The sequence below is a fragment of the Manis pentadactyla genome, chromosome 7 (genome assembly GCF_030020395.1).
Source record: "Manis pentadactyla isolate mManPen7 chromosome 7, mManPen7.hap1, whole genome shotgun sequence".
Classification (NCBI taxonomy): Eukaryota; Metazoa; Chordata; class Mammalia; order Pholidota; family Manidae; genus Manis; species Manis pentadactyla.
In genome coordinates this window covers 121,930,983-121,950,926 of record NC_080025.1, presented here as the reverse complement: position 1 = coordinate 121,950,926, position 19,944 = coordinate 121,930,983, and the positions used below count along the sequence as shown (strand labels likewise).

General features: G+C 34.2%; 1 long non-coding RNA gene across 1 annotated transcript; it reads left to right on the top strand.

The window, feature by feature from the left end:
• The first annotated feature begins 1,724 nt into the window (after positions 1–1,724).
• LOC118922642 (uncharacterized) lies at positions 1,725–18,094 on the top strand. The gene is made up of 4 exons (XR_005028835.2): positions 1,725–5,768; positions 9,876–9,992; positions 15,104–15,187; positions 16,633–18,094. It is a non-coding gene; the product is annotated as an uncharacterized LOC118922642 (long non-coding RNA).
• The last annotated feature ends 1,850 nt before the right edge of the window (positions 18,095–19,944 follow it).

Below are 19,944 nucleotides of genomic sequence, written 5' to 3'. Positions count from 1 at the left end.
TTGGAAGGAAGAAGCCATAACCAAAAAAGATGATACTCTTAGATTCTATTCATGGAAAGTCAAAAAATAGGCAAAACTAAATGATACTATTAAAGATACTGGTTACCTTTGGAATGGAAAGAGATACTGAATGGGACATAAAGGGCCTTCTGAAGTTCTGGCAATGTGCAGATTAAATGGCCAAGTTCACTTTGTGAAAACACGAAGATACTCCTATGATCTGTGTGCTTGTTAACTTTATGTTATAATACAATAAAATTTACATTAGCAATCCTGAATGCAAGGCTTAAATAAGTAACTAATTAGACATAGATGAGAAAGAATGTGATGACTAGAAGATAGATCTCAAGACATTTTGAAAAGTACAGCACAGGGAGAAAAAAATGAAAGATTAAAAGAGGTAGAAGGTAGAATGACAAGTTATAAAATATACAAATATAGCATTCAGGAAGGATAGAATAGAATTGGGGAGAACTAATATTGGCAAAGGTAATAATCATTTTCTAGAACTGATGAAAAATTAGCATGTTCAATTTGAAGAATCACAAGAAATCCAAATGAGGATAAATATAAATCAATTCATACTTCGATTTAGTGGAGTGAAACACAAAATGCCAACACACATACACATACGACTTTAAAGTAGCAAGAGAAAGAAAAATGATCTAAAAAAAAAAGAGTGACAATTATCCTGGAAGCCAATAAACTGTGGGAAAATATCTTTAAAATACTAAGAGAAAGTATTTGTCAATCTAGACTTGTATACCATGTGGTTGCACCTTAGATGAAAGTAAATTTGGGTATGTGAATTTTCTTGCTTCTTGGGAGGGCTGAATTTATAACGTGGGCAATTACCAAAGCACAAGAAGAGGGTTCAAAGTACACAGTTCCCCCTGGTGAACCTCCTCTTGGTACTATCACTTGACTGCCCACCAACATCATCTGCTTCCATACCCAAACATCCAAATATTAATTCTCTCATCCCAACAGAAGAATGTTGCTTCTACAAAGGCAAAGCAAAATGAAACATATTCATTTGCTCCCTAGAAAGCACCAATCCGTAAATCTCCTCAGTTACTGCATCCATCTCCAATGTCAATGTTCCTAGCTAATGTGCTCTTCTCCTCTAGATTACTCACAGTGCTGTTTTTGTTTTGGTTTGTTTTTAAATTTTTTTAATTGAGATATACTTGACATGCAATGTTATATTAGCATCAGGTGTACCACATAATGATTTGGTATTGGTATATATTGCAAAATGATCACCACAGTAAGTCTAGTTAAACCTGTCACCATATATAGTTACAGTGCTATTTTGATATTTTATAATTTATGAGCTAAATTATAAAATAACCACCAGCCACAAACCCTATGTAAAATAGTAGTTGAAGTGAGGGAAATAAAGCTTAGTTAATGTTTTAAATACCTTCTTCATTTCTATAAATGGTGATTAGATCATGGTTGGTGTGACTTCCTTCCTACATTATCCAATTGTGTTCTTTTACTCAGCCACCACATCAGCTGATTAAGGTGTCTTGACTGGCGAGGAGAACCAAACTTCATACCTTTGATGATTCTGGCTGGCTGGATTTGCTCTAGTGTTCCACTAATTCTAGTGAACATGATCATACAAGAGGACCCTGAGGGACCCCTAGGTTCTGTCTATACTCCTTTCTACCCTTACTGTTTACTTTATACAAAATGCTCTGTAAAATGCCTTCTGTTAGTTCTTGTTATGTTGAGAATAACTACCATTTATAGGACACTAGATCTGAGAATCTTTGGGAAACCTGAAGCCAAAAATACATATATACACCCCAAATTGTATTTTTAATGTATCGTGCTTCATGGCTACTATTTTGATATGTGCCATGGGAGTAGTCTTATTGTCTGGTATAGGGTTTTGAGTAAAAACAAAGCTGTACTATCTGATGACAAATGCATAAGGAATATTTTTTATGGAGGAATGGATACATATTTTTATGGGATCGTTTTTCTCATCTGACTAACACATAATTTGGATGCTTTTGCCAGAAAAAGATAATGTGTCAGGAATAGATTAGAGCTCATTATGAAAATATGTTGCACTATTATCAGGCACAGAAATTATGCATTAGAGTCCAGGAGAATAGTGTCAAGCAAATTATAAATGCCATTTTTCAGTGATCTCTAAACAGGGTGCCATAGAACCTTGGGCAGGAAAATAATAATACCTATCCTTTACTGAACATCTGCTACATTAGCTGTTTTGTGTGTTCTCTATAACACTCTATTATAAAGCTATAAAGCATATTACAGTGTTACATATAGTGACCATGAGATAAAATATATGTATGAGTAATTGATGAGGGGATTAGGGCTCTAGGAGATGACTAACTTGCCTAACCTCACAGATCTGGTGATTGGCAGGGATGGATCCATTCTCCAATCTTTGGGATCTTCTGAGACTATTGTCTTTCCACATGGAGCCCATGACTTTTTGTAATTTCCAGAAAAGGAGTGCCTTCATATTAGAAGCATTGTTCCCTATGAAACATCTCTGCCACATTTGAATCTCAGGCAAAAATATACAAAGGAGGGAAAGTCTGTGAAAATGCAGAAGCACTATTGAGGAGTTGTGGCTTTTTATTTATTGTTATTTATTATCTGGTGGCAAATAAAAATTTTGACATAAAAAAGAGCAAATTAGCTCTTATTCCTGAATCCATAAATTCAGTTGGTAGTGGTCTTGTAAAAACTGTCTTATTAGAATGTCTTACTGAAACATGACATTAGGTTACAAATAATTTAGGATCTGTTTAAAGATAGCATCATTAATTTCTCTTTGTTTTCCATGTTATCTGAAATAAGATCTTTTATTTGGAGAAAGATGCTTTAGAAGCAAGAAGCACAACTAACTTAGCAACTGAAAGTTTCTCAGTCTTAAGAATGGTGATTGTTCATTATTAAATCAGTGGGCATAGATCAGCAAAGCTGCTTCCAAAGGTAATTTCAGATGAATCAAGCCCTAAGGGAATCCAGGCAAAGGTTTCTGATGCACATGTTAATCTGAGTCTGTCTCACTGCCAGAGGCAGTAACAGAATCCACAGCAATGAGCATGCTAATAGAATAACTGGATGCATGTATGGGGAAAGTGAAGCCCAATAGGTCACTAGTCTTTGTTCAGCAGCAAGATTTCTTTCTATTCTAAATTTTCACAACAAAGTAGTTATACAAACTCAGGTAAATCTCAAGAGGTTGAATAATGATTCACAAGGCAATTAGAGTATTTCCATTTGAGAAGTAGTCATTGTTTTGGTATGCCATTGATTGTTCAGTTCTGCTGGTTTCTTCAATAGTAAGGGAGCAAAATGTGCCACCCCAAAATGTGCTATTTGGGCATATTATTTTGAATTTAAAGTTACTTAAACAGTCAGTGCAAGAAAGACACTCTGACCCTCCTTGGTCCCACTGAATGCAGGAAATAAATCTCCAGTGTGAAAGGTACCCTACCTGTACCTTATCACCAGAGAAGGAATTCAGGGCTGAGAATGCTGTATAAACAAAACTTGTTATTTCTTCACTAATGTACTACCACAAGCCCAAACTTCTTTGACTTGTTGATTCTACACAGATTTATTATTTCTTTGTCTAAAAGGTATAAAAGCTGCCTTCTTTGGTCGCTTCTTTGAATCCTGTATTTCTAGGAGTTTCCATATGTAGGAAGTTAAATTTATTTTTCTTTTGTAATCTGTTTTATGTCAATTTATTAGTCCAGCCAAAGAACCTAGAAGGAAAGAAAGGAAAACTTTTCCTCTCCGACAACAGCAAAAGGAAATGGAAACCATTTCTGTAATTGCCAATATGCAGCTTTACACAGAAACCAGTTGGACTAGAATGAAAGCAATGCCAGCCTTCCAGTTAATGAGATTTCTCAATCAATCACCAATACCGGCTAAGTGCCTGCTTTAGGGGTGTGCTCTTCTAGGTAAACTGTGCTGTTAGATTTTCTGTGTAGACCTATGAGTGCCTCTCCAAAACCTGGAAGAAGGGGAAATTAGTTTGCTTTAAGAGACAAACATTGAAATCAACATATAAAACACCAATAAGCTAATTCACCTCAAAGAGATTGAATGGCTCCCCTGGCTAATTGTAACCTGATTGAATGAAATTCAACATATTTAAAGGAAGAATGTGTTCATGAATGAAGAAATGAGTCTGAGAGAGAGAGAAGCAAAGGTAGAAAGTAAAAATCCAAGCACCTAGAGAAGAAGGAGTCTGGCCAATGCAATTCTGATGCAAATTAAATATTGAAATATTTTATATCTATGAACAAACACAAATTAAAAATAAGAGGCTAAGTTCTTTCTGTTAAAGGGAGGATTTCTCTCCCCTTCCCTTTTTTAGTGTATTTACTTTGGAAAGCTTATAAATTATTTTTCTCCTCTTTGAAATGTCTTTTTATTTTTATTTAGATATAATTGAGATATAACATTTCATTAGTTTCAGGTATACAACATAACAATTTTCTTGTAATTGTGAAATGATCATCACACTAAGTCTAGTTATCATCCATCATCATACATAGTTACTGTTTTTTTTTGGCAATGAAAACTTTTAAAATCTACCCCTTCAGCAACTTTCAAATATACAATACAGTATTAACTGCTGCATATTACATCCCCATTATTTATTTTATATCTGGAAACTTGTACTTTTTAACCCATTTCTCCTTCCTCTGACTGCCTCTCTCTGACAACCACCATCCTGTTCTCTGTATTCATAAACTTTTTGTTTGGTTGGTTGGTTTTGTTGTTTTAGATTCCACATGTAAGTGAAATCATATGGTATGCAAGTCTTCTTAAAACTTAAGCCTCTTGCCATACAGATCCAGGAATATCTTTCTCCAGGACCAAGGAATGGTGTCTGAAAGGTACTAGTCAAGCAAGAGCACCCTTACCACTCCTGTTCTCCCAGTTTCTGTGGTAGGACAGTGACCTAACTTCAGTGGCAGCCTCAATCCATGTTGCAAAATTACCTCCATCATAAAGATACAAGTTTATTTTTCTTCTGGGTAAAAGCCAGTTAGCCTATACAGATGGTCACTTCAATTATCAAGTGATTTGAGGATGAACTATGTGTGACAAATGGTGCTGTTAAGTTCTCTTCCTTAAGACACACACACACACACACACACACACACACACGATTTCTCCTTTTTTTTCTGAATTCCCCTTAATATTTTGTACCACTCTTATGATTGGGATCCATGTCCTGAAGTTTTCTTCCTATGGTTTTTTTCCTAAACTCTTGCTAGCATTGTTTTTCATTTGTTAAGAAATGTCCTATGTCATCATGTATTACGCATGGTTACTAAGATAGCTTTTTACTTCACCACAGAAGTTCATGAATCTCATTTAAAATAGAGCACTTGTATGTCATCATTGCTATTTCCAAACAAACCCAACCAATTTTAACTCTTCAAGTATAAGAACTTTTCATAACAACCTTAATCACCTATTTTGTCCTACCCTTCTCAGTGCTCATCAAGCAAATTATATATGGAGAACATCACTTTTCTAATTAAAATATGACATTTACATTATTACATTTTAAGGAAGGTGACTTTTTCAAAAAAAAGGATAATAAAATCTTATGATTTCATTTGTACTTAGCAGTTAAAATGTCTTTTCATTTCATATTGTTCTAGAGAGTGTTGAAATGCTGCCTTCAAACACCAAGACAGGAGGAGGAATTCAGGCTTAAATTGATAAATGGCAAGATTCTGGTAAGTAGACAGATTCACTGGCACTCAGTAGAAAGTGAGGTCCCACGAAAACTATAAGATCAAGTTATTTTCTTACTCTATCTTAGTGTGTCTGGTTATCAGTTGCCAAGAATTCTATAATCACATCTGATTACTTCAGTTCTTTTCTGTGCTGGCTAAGTAATGCCAGAAAAAGTTGAAATAAACAAGAGAATTGATGCAGTCTTTTTTGGGGCCAGGGTACATGTTTGTTTGGTCAAACACAGCTCGAGGATGTGCCATGCACATTCAGTGGCCCTAGACTTGTGTGTTCACTGCCGTGGCTGTCCGTCCGATGGCTGTACACATCTTGAGGAGGAGAAGGTTTTCTCCTAATATGAACAAAAGCACCATTCAGGCTGCAGCCAGGCAACACTCTGACTTCAGATACACGCTGAAGAGAGGTAACAAAATAACCCAGAATCTCTATCTGATTAGATTACAGCTTCAGCTAAACCTGTGTATCCTTTGTGTAGATATGTGGAAATTCAAATGTAATATTTCCTAAAGGGAACTAGTGATTTTAATGAGGATAGCATATTCTAAATCAAATAGTAAAAAGAATTAGCTTTTGCATTGTAAATATAAATGGAAATCTAATTAATTTATTATTGGTTCTTCTCTGTTGTAGTCAATAGCTCTAGTTTATTTTGGTCAAAAAGTGACTCAGAACTTTGAACATCATGATATGAAATGGAATGCTTTTAGACAAAATACTGGAAAACTTTTCAATGAACTATATATTGAAAAAGGAATATAAAGATAAAATGAATACAAAAGTACAATCAGAAAAATAATTGCACATTAAAATATTTAAGAATATTACAAAGAAAGAAGTAGTTGCCTACTAAGAAGAATTATATAACATAGCATGAACTTGGAAACACTATGCTGATGTAAAGCTAAGAGAGAACATAAGTCCATGCCTTAACACTTACGCTTTGATTTAGAGCATACAGGGAAAGAATACTTGTAATAAACTCCCCAAAATAGAAGAGCAAAAATAATAGTGTGGAAGAACAGTTAGAGGTGCTTGTAATAGGCAGCGTCTGTCTTCCGAGTCTGATGCCTCCGGTTTGCATCCTCACTCTGCTATTCAACCAGCTGTGTGACCTCGGGGAGTAGTAACTAACCTCAAAAGGATGAACAGGTACGTGTATGTGTAACATGTTTTTGCCACAATGATACATAGTATGTCCATTCATCTAATCATAAATATGTATATTATCTGTTACAGATAATATATTATTATGGCAAAAAACAATGGTAGAGAACATAAGTGTGGCAACAGTAATAGTGTCCAAAAGAGTTTTATTTTAAGCTTACAGATTTTGAATTTCAGAGGAAATAGAAAAGATCCTTCTTACCATACCATAATTAAGAAAGTTGTTAATTATGATTCGTTTTCATTCCTATACAGTTTAGAGGGGGAGACATTCAGAGTTTTTATTGACTTTATCTACATCTGCCTTCTTGGGAGTCAGTTTTTCCACTAATTTCCTCAAAATACCACCAAGTATTTAGTTCATTATCCTGACAGTGTTGTGGTTGATGATGCTCGTGCCTACTATGTGGCCCCATTCTCCCTTCATAACGGAACCCCACGTGTGATCATATGGCTACCCCTTCTTCTCTCAGCTCCTGTACTGCAGGAGAGGCTGATTTCTCCCCCAGCTCCAGGGGTTGGCCTGATTGATCTAAGAAAAAAGGTGAATTCCAGTGATTATTTGCCAAGAAAAGCATTCGCTGCTGAGAGCTGAGTTCAGATATTACCTCCTCTGGGAAGGCTGTATAGATTCTCCTGAAGCCATTCAGTCTTTGCTTCCCCTGCTCCTGCTAATGCCCTCGTCCTACAGCTGCAGCATAGCATTAACCTCACTTTCTTCTGTTTGACCTTTTAGGTAACTCTCTCCTCACTAGCCTATATCCTCAAGAGTAGACCCCAGTTTTACAAAATTTTGGACCTCAGTTCCTACCACAAGATCGAACATAGGGACAATCAATACAAATTTCTTGCACCCTAAGTTAAATTAAGGTCTTCTAGGGAATGTGCCTAGTTTCTGCCATTTACCTAAAAGTCTGAAGACAGTTACCTTTCACCTCCTCTATGTAATGCAAATATTTGCAGTTCACAGTGGTTAATAAATTGCATTTTGAAGTTTGACCATCTGCATTTAAATTCCAGCTCCACTGCTAAGCAACCTTGATGAATTAGTTAATATCTCCAAGTTTCAACTTCTTCCGCTATAAAGTTGGTGCAATAATAGAACCTACTTCATGGGGGCTTGATGAGGATCCAGTGAAAAAGTGAAAAAATTTTATAAAACTCTTAGTAAAATGTCTGGTTTGTAATACACATTTCCATCTTTATATACATGGTTTTAACATTAGCTGTTCTTATTACTGTTGTATTATTAACTACTTAAATATTTTACTTTCATTGTGATTAGATTTACATTTCAAGTAATAATGAGTTTGCTATACAAATGAAAGCTATTGATTTACGGTAGCTTTGGAAAAATTCCAGGTAGAATATTCCAGGTGAACAAGAAGAATTCATGCCAGGATTGTACTTTTACTGTTCGTATGCCATCTTTTTTGCAGGAAAGTAAGGTTAAATTTCTAGCAGTCTTGGACCCATCATTTGAATTCATTGGTGGTTATCTTCAGGATAGCAGCATGTGAATGTCTTACTACACAAACTCTAGAATTCAAATAAACAGTTGATTGTGATGGAGAAAAAATGTGAATAGTATTTTACTGTGTATTCAAAATGCTGCAAACATCCCCATATTTCCATGCATAATGTATTATTGTAGATAAGTTTGGATTATGAAAGATTTAGAAAATGGACCATTAACTAAAAATGCTGATTACTTTGTATTGTCCAGCTAACTCTTTATTTTTTCTTCCCAATTCCACCTAAAATTTTGTGGGAATCCCACCTAAAAAGTATGGTGGGAATATGTGTAGGTATGTGATTACCGGAGGAAAATTTATTTATATGTTTAACGATGCTTCTAGGGGAAGAAGTCCCCAAATATGCCAAGTTTATTAGAATTCCAAAGAATCTCATGTGACTGTGTTTATGGTGGTTCTTTAATATTAGTTCTTTGAAATAATCAGGTTGAAAATATTTTGTTGGAACTAATAGAGACTGTTAAAAACTAATCTGTTATTTTTGGTTGGATTACAGAAAAATTGAACTTAGTTTGGAAATGGACCATTAAACTCTATTCTTTGTAAACTTCACGTGTAGGAAAGAAAAAACAAATATAAGATCAACTTGCAGATTCAAGCATGCCATTTGCAAAAGAGAAAGCAACTAGAAGCCAGCAACAGTCTCCTCAGAGATGCTCTAAATTTGGTCTGAATTTCAAGAGCTTTTGTATGCACTTATATATTGCCATAAACTTGGGAGTCTTTCTCTGAATGCTGGAGACTGCGTGTGAAATGTTTAATTCATTTTTAGTCAGTACTCCCACCTGCCTTAATGGGGTTGCGTGTACTATCTCTACTATTTTAATTTTACACCTTAAAATTCTTTCCCAAATTAAAAAAAGAAAAAAAATCAAGCCTTTTGTGTGTCAGCAGTACCTAAAATAATTGGTCTTTTTTCAACATGTGGAGGAAAGGAGGATAAGGAGAGAAAGAAGGGAAAGCAGTGCATTTGTTCACATAAGGAAGTGAGGCAGGAGTAGCAATTCATAGACTCAGTAAAGATAAAAAACTTTTTAATATTTAATTACGTTACCCTTCACCTGCTCTACATGTTGATTTTTGAAGCACAAAATGAAGTCTATTATACTAGTCCCCCTTTGTGTATGGGGCATGTGTTCCAAGACCCCCTATGAATGCCTGAAACCACAGATAGTACTGAACCCTATATATACTATGATATTTTCCTGCAAGTGCCTACCTATGGTAAAGTTTAATTGTAAATTAGACACAATAAGAGATTAACAACAATAACTGATAATAAACTAGAACAATTATAACAACATCCTGTAAGAAAAAGTTATTTGAATGTGGTCTCTCTCAAAATATTGGATTATACTGTACTCACCTTCCTTCCTGTGATAATGCTAGGTGATAAAATGCCTACAGCGAAGAGAGGAAGTAAGGTGAATGACCTGGGCTACTGTTGACCTTCTGGCAGTATGTCAGAAGGAGGATTATCTGCTTCCCAGCTGCAGGTGACCACAGGTAACTGAAACCATGGGACAGGAAACCACAGAAAAGGAGGGGCTACTCTGTGTACATGAGTTTAGTAGTAGTACTTCTTTTTCTATTTTGCAATGAATATCATCTGCCACTAAAATGTTCATTCTCTATAGGTCATTTCATCCCATCCTTTTCAGAAACCTTTTTATTTTTTATATCAACTTTATTAAGATACACATTTACAAATAATGAACTGCGTCCATATAAACTAGACAAATTTTTCAGCTTTGGCAGAGGCATGAATCTGTGAAACTACTGCTACAAATCAAGACATAGACAATTTTATAACCCCCCAAATATTCCCATGATTCCTTTCAATCCATCTCTCCCTCTGCTCCTGGCCCCAGACAACCATTGATCAGCCTTACACGATGATAGGTGCACTTTCCTGTCCCTTTACTTAGAAAGACATTGGGCATGGCCATGTGATTTGCTTTAGCCAATGGGATGCTAAGAGACATAACACAAGCAGAGGCTAGAAATAGTGCCTACAGGGATGGCTTCTCCTCTTATGTCTCTGCCATCAGTATGAGTTGACCATGACCTCAATAGCAGACTGGCCCAAAGAGGATGAAAGACAGGTGGAGCAGACCTGAAACTGACCTATAATTTGGAGCACAACACAGCCTGGATCAAGTAACCCACAGACAAATGAGAGATAATAGTTGATTGTTGTTTATTCCACCGAGTTTTGGGGTAGGTTGTTACTCAGCCACCTACCTAAAGAGGCAGAAAGAATTTGAACCCCAACAATGTAGGTAGAGTCTATACCACACCATACTTGTAAAGGAAATAAAAAAGTTATTTTCAGACATTCAGGTAAAGATAATCAGTTGAAGGATAAAAGATAATTAGGAGAAATTTATGGGTCAGGAATGAAGAGAATCTCTTACTAATTACAGAACCAAAGCTTGGCAAGTCATTTAATTTCTCTGTGCTTTTCTTATAAGACCATTGTGAAAAATAGAATAAAGTAATAGCTATTAATCCTCTTTGAAAATGTATGGAAATGCTAGGTTTTCTTTTAAGTCTTTTGTATCTTAGTGTCTACAACAGAATCTGGTGTGTGATACATAGTAAATATTTGTTAAAATGGACGTAATTAACTTTTAAATAATATCCAAAGTTCATAAATAACAAAAACACAAAGTTTATTTATCATAGGGAAGTACTCTCTATTCTTGACAGGAGTGGGGAAAAAAATCAAGGAAATCACCTCTCACAGCAGTAGACTTGTAGGGGTATTTGGGCGGTGTTCATTTCCTGCCTCTACCGCCTGAATGATGTTCTGTGAATCCTAACATTAAGTGAGAACATTGTTACAGTCTCTTATATTAGAATGCTTTCTTCCCCAGAGAATTTTATTAATGGAAAATATTTTATTTTAGTATTTGTTCTGCAGTTTTAAAATTGAGCTTTATTTATAAAATACAGGTAATTCAGAAAACAGCCAAATGAGCATCAGGATGTGAAAGTTAGGTCACTGTGATAGGAAGAAAATGTCTGTTTACCCTTCTTTTTTCTTTCTCTGTTTGCCCTAAAGGCAGGATTTAGCCAAATGACATTTGCATCTGTCCACTTAGGCCTCAGGTTCAGGCTATGGCCCATCTGGTGAGGTGGGCAGGTTGTTCCCCATAGCAAATCACAGAGAAATTCAAGGACTAGCGATGTTATTTAACTTGTTCTACTTTCTGTTATAATTCAGGCTGCCTTTTTATCCCAAAGTTTCTCCAATGATTTCCTGAGAACATTTTCATGGTGTGGGTAAAGTGTTTTATCAGCTCCCCACTTTACTGTTAAAATATTAAATAGGAACCTTTGAACAGCATTGTATCACTGACGTGAAACTGACTAACAGTCTGGAATCAATAAATTTTCTTTAAGTATTCATCATTGTAGTGAGTGCTTCATCCTGTGACAGACATTCTCTAGTGAGGGTTTCAGGTGGAGCTCCTTCTGTCTCAGCTAAAATCTTTTAATAGTTATTCCTAATCCTAAACCCCTTCTGGCCTCCAGAGAGTATGTGTTAGGAATGTGATTAAACCTGTCCATGCCATTAATATATTAAGAATTATAGACTAACCCTAGTATTGAAAGAAAGGAAAAGATCAATCTTCTCGTTATTATTAACATCTTCCTCTCATTTTTGTTTAATATCCATTTCTTCATCAAGTGATTTCAGTTGTACCTCCCATATTTCTTTCCAATCACTTCCTTTCTTCCATTTCTATTGCCTTCACCCATTTTTGCCCTTTTCTAATATCTAAGTACAACCTGAGAGATTTTTTATTATAGAAAATAAAACATATGACTATAATACTGATGCCTAACACTCCTCACTGCTCCTAGGATAAAGGCCCAAACTTCACTAGGGTCTGTAGGGCCTTACACCGTCTGCCTTCAGTTCTCTGCATTCTAGCCATGGTGGCATTTTTTCCAGGAACTTAGAACAAACCAAATGCCTTCTTGCCTTACGGTGTTCAGCTCTATCACACCGCCTGCCTGAAATACCATATATGTCATGTACATGTACTTGTTTTACGTACATATGTATTATTGAAATTATCAAGCATATTCATATTAGCAATACATGTCTAATCTTATTTCATCTAAGGCACTACCCACCACCTCCACCCCAGATAATTTTGAAGCAAATCGATTTGCAAGCAATATGAAAGACTCTTTGTAACCCGTTCTTATCCTTCAGATCTCTGCCGGAGCACCACTAGCTTCCCTCATCCCTCTGCCAGACTGGGTCTTACCTCTCTGTCACATGCTTTCACTGTAGCCTGTGCTTCTACTTTAAAAGTTATTTCAGCATGTAATTATACATTTACGTGTGGGGTCTTTTTAAAATGAATATCTATCTTCATCCTACATTTTATATTCCAAGAGGGAGAAGTTCTGGGGTTTTTGCTCATCATTCTGTTCTCTCCACTTATCCCAGTGCCTGGCTCAGAGTGAAATCTTAATAAATATCCATCAAATTAATTAAACCGTGGGGATGTCTGTAATAGAATCCTGTCTGTTGCTTCTTTCTCAGCATTCTTCATGGTTTTTTTGATTGATACCTAAACACTTCCTGCACACAGCCTCTGGCCTGTGGTACCTTAAGTTTCTCCAAATAAAGATGTCTACCTTCTGTTTGATTTCTTCCAAAGCACCTGATAAGGTATTATTTTCCAACACATGCAGTCGGTCCTAGTTTCAAAATTAATGTACAGACAAAAGTTAAAAATAGTATTTATCTTCTTGATCTTTTTAATGCTCATTAGCTGTTTCTTATACATGCAAATACTATTTTCCCCATTGATTACAGAATAACACTGTCATTGAAAGCAGGGAAGGTGCCATTGACATCAATGTTTATTATGTATCATTGTACAGCCAACACTATGAGCAAATGAATAGGAAAATAATCTGTTGAAAGGTTGATGGATTATATTAATGAAAATGGTTGTCAATCATTACTTGATTTTAGTTTCTTAGTTTTAATTTTTTATTCAAAATCACACAAATATAAGTCTTGCTGTATTGTTTTATTTACATAAACCTATTACTTAGACTTTGTATCTCAGTATGAGAAGGAAAATGTGTATTAATTAAGAAAGGTAAATTCTAGGAAATTTTTGAGAAGGTAAAAATGCCTTCACAAATCTGGTATCACAAGTTCTTAGAATTACTTTATAACTTTTTAAGATACCAGTATATATTGATATTTTGCCAACAGAAAATGTAACCTAAGTGTTTAAGTTCTTAATAATAGCTGTTCACTGTGTTTTGCTGTTTTGTAATGTAATGTTATATAAGATTCTCTGTTCAGTACTAGTACTTCTTAAAGATCTACTCAGTTTTCTGCAAAATTATAGCATCATGTTGGATAAGAGGTGTAATGATGGTGTCCTTCAGAAGATGGCACTGTTCAAAGGGAGAAAAATTCTAAGCAATTGATGGAAAAGCAAACCTGTAAAATTAAATATGCCTCCAAAGCATAGCAGTATTTTATTTGAGACTTTCATGTGGTTATGTGATGGGAATTTGGTTCCTGCCTTGGACACACCCAAATAGATATTATTGCCCTTCATGACTCCAAATAGTTGCTGTCATGAAAACAGTTTTCCCTTGTCACCTCTACTACCGTAGTTTCTATTTCTTTGGCATGAGATTCTCTTAGAAATTAAGGCTCCTATAACCAATTTTTAAGTGCTCTGTTTATTGAATCTGTTTCTGAGTGATACTTAAATGGACTAGGAAATATTAATTCTCCTGACTGCACCACCCTAAATGAGAAATACATTATACAAGTAGCATATCTTAAATTACCTTTCCCTCACTAGTTAAATAATCTTACTAGGCAGAGATAATTATGGAGTTAATTCTTCTACAGTTCTTCAACATCTAAAAGGAAGTGCTTGCTTGCAATGTCATTTTTAATTTCCATCGAAATGGAGGTTTCAAAGGACTTTTAAGGACTATTATTGAACTTTGTAAAAATTTATACTGTATATAACTCAACTGCTTCATTTATCGAATGTGGTATGTGCAAACTGAAAACATCAGTTGAAATGAGAACTGCAATTATTTTTTTCACCTAGAATTGACTAAGTTTGGGAGAAAGACAGCAATTGTGTGATAAAAGAAAAATATGTAAAAATTCTGATTCCACTTAAGCTAAAGACTTACTATAGATTAAACTCTAACCTGGTCTTTTAACCACGTTTGTAATAGATGTATTTTAGCATTCAAGTATCTGACCAAATTAAAGATAGAGCACCATCTTATGGATATTCCTGTATTTGTAAAATTTGGAAATAAAAACATCTTTTTGGCTTGGGAATGGAAAAGTTTTACCAGTTAAAAAAATTGTAGGAAGATAATATTTTAATGTAATAAGGAAAAAGAATGCATTATTGAATAATTGAGTGTCTATATGCATGTATGAATGTGTATCTTTATGATGGTATGGTAAATAAAGGCACAAACAGAGATTTGTAATTCTTTTCCCTTTCAAAAGTAAGAATTTTAATATGGAGAAAAATAACTGTTATTACAGTATAGACTCATAACTTTGTTGAACAAAACATGTATTCCAGAATACTGTCAGTCTCTAAATGACACTGGAACATCACTGATTATCACCCTTTAAAGATGCCTTAAAACTACAGAACTACTGAGAAGTAGTTTGTTCTTACTAGCCATGAGCCACGCTTTCTACAGAGTCTGAGAAACTGAGGTATGATTAAACCTATTCAGCTTCGGATACCATGTAACTGGTAAAAAAGTCTCTTCACATTTATCTAGCATTTAGGTGTTTTCATATTTATGCCCATTTTGTTCAGATTTTGGTACAGATATTTTTAAATAAACACTTCCCAATTCCTTATAGTCTTATTATTTTAATGTAGAACATACAACCATTTTAAGGAGTTTATAGAAAAATTGATAAACAAAACTCCCCAATTAATTATTAAGGTCTGTTTATGTTTATATGTGTATGGTTTATATTGCTTAATCTTTAGTTTACCTTAGTTATCATATATGGACCTGTGGCATAACATGATTTATCCAGCTCATATAGTATAGAATTTTTCCACTCTAATCAAAACACAGATTCAGTAGTTCTCATTTTTTTGTGTCTTGAACTTCATGATAAAAGGTTTGGAAAAACCCCTGGGAAAAAAATCCAGGGATATAATACATTTGCATATAATTTTAGGGATTTTTGGACTCCCTGGAACTCATCCACACTCTATGATTCTGCATAGTAGTCTCCTTATTTTAACACTTATTTCTTTGGACCCTGATTTGAAAGCCAGGACCTAAATTACAAAGTAAGTTTTCTTGAGCTACAGAAGATCTGTAATTTTTCATGCACACATTCCTACTTTTTTAAACTCATTCCCCTCCTACAACTAAACTAAATAGAAAGATCAGTGCAAATAAAGGGGTTCTTATTTTCATATAGATTTATTTTTTATATAGACTTTATTTTCATGTTATTTACTTAGAGTTAGATTTAAAAATACATTGAGTACAAACAACATAGAATTTTGGCTTTATCTTCATAGACTACTACAGTTTCTAATAATGTCCTATTAAGAGTCATCTCCCAGATAATGCAGATTCCGACTCTAAATTTCTAAATTTTGTTTCAAGTGTTTTTTACTCCTACAAATCCACATTAATAAAAAAAAAGTAAGGTTGAAAAATTCTAACTATGCCATATACATACTTTTATGGTGACTTCTTTGATGTGGATAGGTATTTCATGGCTTAATAAGAAATTCAGGGAAATTTAATAGATTTATAATAATAGCATGATGTTTAAGTTCAGATCCAGGACACTGTGTTAGATGTTAAATTAAAATCTTCATATTATCAAATGCAGAATTATCTTTATATGAAAATTATTTTGTTTGTTAATACAACACTGGTTTTTAAGGACAGATTGCTTAAAAATTCATGAAAATTTAGATAATAATTAAAAAAATTTTAATTTAGATACCTAAAATAATTTAAAATAGAAAACATTTTCACAATCTATACCTTTAACTGTAATAATAACCACAGGATATATCTGTTCAACATAATGTAATATATACTTTATCCTTAAATCAAACAGAGAGAAGAATATTTGCAAAGAACAACAATGCAATGGGAAAATTAGAGGCTTACCAATGAAGACTAAGGATTCTCAAAATAGGCTCCTCAAAACTGTGGGGAACCCCGAGGCCCTATCAGAGAGATATGCAAGGTCGAAAATATTTTCACATGAACACTACGTTGTTATTTGTTTTTTTCATTGTGTTGACATTGCATACGTGGTGCAGAAGCAATGACTGATTCATGCTGGAGCTTTAGAATGAATCAGGGCAGTAACACAAAATATACTAGCAGTCACTGTGTTCTTCAACAGCATACACTCATAGAAAAAAAAAAAGCCAGTTTCACTTAAGAATACTCTTGATTAAGCAGTAAAAAGTATTAATTTTGATAAATCTCACCCCCTGGGTACACATTTAGAAAATACTCTGTGAGGTGAAATGGGAAATACACACCCAACACTTCTGCTGCATAATGAAGTATAACAGTTGTCTGGAGGAAAATCCACTGTTTTGAGTTGCAAGCTGAACTGGCTGCATTGTCATTAAACACCCTTTATACTTGAGAGAAAAACTTGACAAACTGTAATTATCCATACTTAGATATTTGTCAGGCATTTTCTCAAAAGTAAGTGAAGTGAGCTTGTTACTTTCAGGATACAACTGACAGTATTGTTGCCAGTGATAAAAACCAAGCTTTTGAGTAAAAATTAGAATTTTGTAAAACTTGTATCTGCCACCATGAGCTTGATAGCTCTCCAGTATTTAACTACTTTTTTGATGAGTCTGGTGGTTATTGACAAATGTAGTTTTTAAATACTATGTGATAAAATAAAATGTGTCAACTTTCAGACAATCTACATTACCCAGTGAACCATTGTTTTCCAAATGCCCAATGATGTCACAAAATCATGTATCACTAAAATATCCATTCAAAGGGCAAGATAGACTTCTTTAATATCACAGGGTAAGAAAAGTTTATTGATGTGATTTTAGATCCACACTGCAAAAATTCTTAAAGAAACTACCGCCTGTTGAATTTTGGTATAATATCAAAGAAGAATATTCACAAGCTATTAAAATACTCTTTCCTTTTTCAACTACATATCTATGTGAGACTGGATTTTCCTCATCTGTTTCAAACAAAACAATTTATGGCAACATATTGAATGGAGAAGCAGATAAGAGAATCCATATGAATTCTATTAAGACAGATGTTAAAGAGATTAGTATGGTATAAAATAATGCCACTCTTCCCACTCAACTTATTATTTTGTAAATATAGTGGGTTTTTTCATAAAAATATGTAATTATGTTATATAATAGGTTTATTCTTTTTAAATGAATTAATAGCTGTTTCTAAGTTTTCTTAGTTTTATTTTTCCAATAATTAGATATACTAATAAACATAACCCATGTAACTGAAAGATCTTTGGGGTCCTTAATAACTTTTAAGAGTGTGAATGGGTTCTGAGAACAAGTTTGCTATTCATTGCTACAAACCAGAGTAATAGTACTTAATAAAGACATTTCTTTTTTTTCCTACTTGATGTCAATTGACTATCCCTTATAATTTTCTCCCTTGAAAACTGTAATTCAATTTAGTTTGATTATCTTAATTATCTTGTTAAAATGGTATAAGTTTTTTCACAGCAGTAGAATTCTCATCTTTTAAGTGAGACATTGGTTGAATTTCTTCTAATCAGCCAATGACCATGTTCTCTTTACAGTGTTCTAGTGTAGTGCTTAATATAGTACAGAAACTCAATACCTGTTATTGACTGGCAGATAACGTGGTTAACAACGAAGTCAATATAAGTGCCAAAAACATATGAAAGCTAGAGGGGGATAAAAAGCTCTGTTTATTGCTTTATCCATTTGTAAGCATAATTTCTGGATTTAATACATTCCCACAGAAAGCTCACATAGTTTTTGTCTCTATTAACATTTAAACACAAACATCCTCTTCTAGCTAAAGATCTGCTTCTCTGGGAAACTATAATAATCATCACATACATTATATATCTTAAATTAATGCAAGGTTTTTCTCATGACATTTGTGCACATAGGTCACAATATGCTTCTACCTTTCATTTCAATGGAAACCAACTCATTTCCATTACATCCTCCAAATTTCTCACAAAATAGAAAGTTAAAAAACGGAACTGCAACCAGTCATTAATGGCTCACAGACTGAATAGGTACAGAAGGAATGTAGTTTCTTATTGTGGGGTCAGTCCTTCTTTTAAAAGTTATGAAATCCTTGAGATCTTAATAAAACACCTTACCACATATCTGAGAGTTTTTTTAGTCTCAGTGTTTCAAGGCAAATAACTTAGAAATGCAAATTCTAAGCTATGTAAAACGCAGTAAATAAATGCACAGAACCATTTTTATTTATAATTTGTTTCTACAGTTCTATGGTTAAAATTGAGCTAGATAATAAAGCAATTATAATAATGTTAAAATACTTGGTATTTACTGAAATTTACTTTATACTAGACAGTCTCAGTACTTTGCATGCATTATCTTATTCAACCTTCACAACAGTCCTTTATCGCACCCTATGTGCAAATATGTGTCTGTGTACCAGTGCGGACTACTCGTTAACTGATCAATTTGTGCTGGTTATCAACATATATTTTCCCCCAATATCTGTGAAAAATGGGTTCCCAGAACAGTTCTCTGCTAGGTCTCAAATTCTAAGGAGAAAGGAGAAAAAGAAAAAGCTGAGTAAATGGAGGAAAGGGATTAAATGAGATTGCCAAGAATATTGTTGCCTCATAACTCATCTTAAAGTTTCAAAATATGTGTTGTTATCTTTTGTAAATGCATTCTCCTTTTATTAGCTGGGTTTGTGAGTTTTCACATGCATATTTGCAAAACTGGTCCTTCCATTTGACCTGAAAAAGATTCCTCTCTCTGTTAGCTATAACTAGGCTACAAAAGATAATAGACTTCCCACTTTCAAAACACTTAATGGATATTTGTGAAATTTTTTCTCTATTACCACAAAAGCATATATTAGCACAATTTCTTATTTTCTCATGTCTGTTTAACATACATACCTTCTAGGACAAAATTTTACTGCTTTTATCAACTCAAATAATGTAAAGTCTAGAGTGGGTACCCTGAAAGTGTCTGTTCAGTGAAAGAATGATTTCATCTGTGACTTAAAGAGTTAAAACCTTCCTTTCAGGTCAAATGCACAAATCAATTCTCAACTAGAAAACAGACCACCTACAGCTATTCAGGTCACACACCTGTTTCCCTAAATATCATTGCCCAAACACATTTGATATTCTATTTTGTTACTGTGTATCCATCTTTCC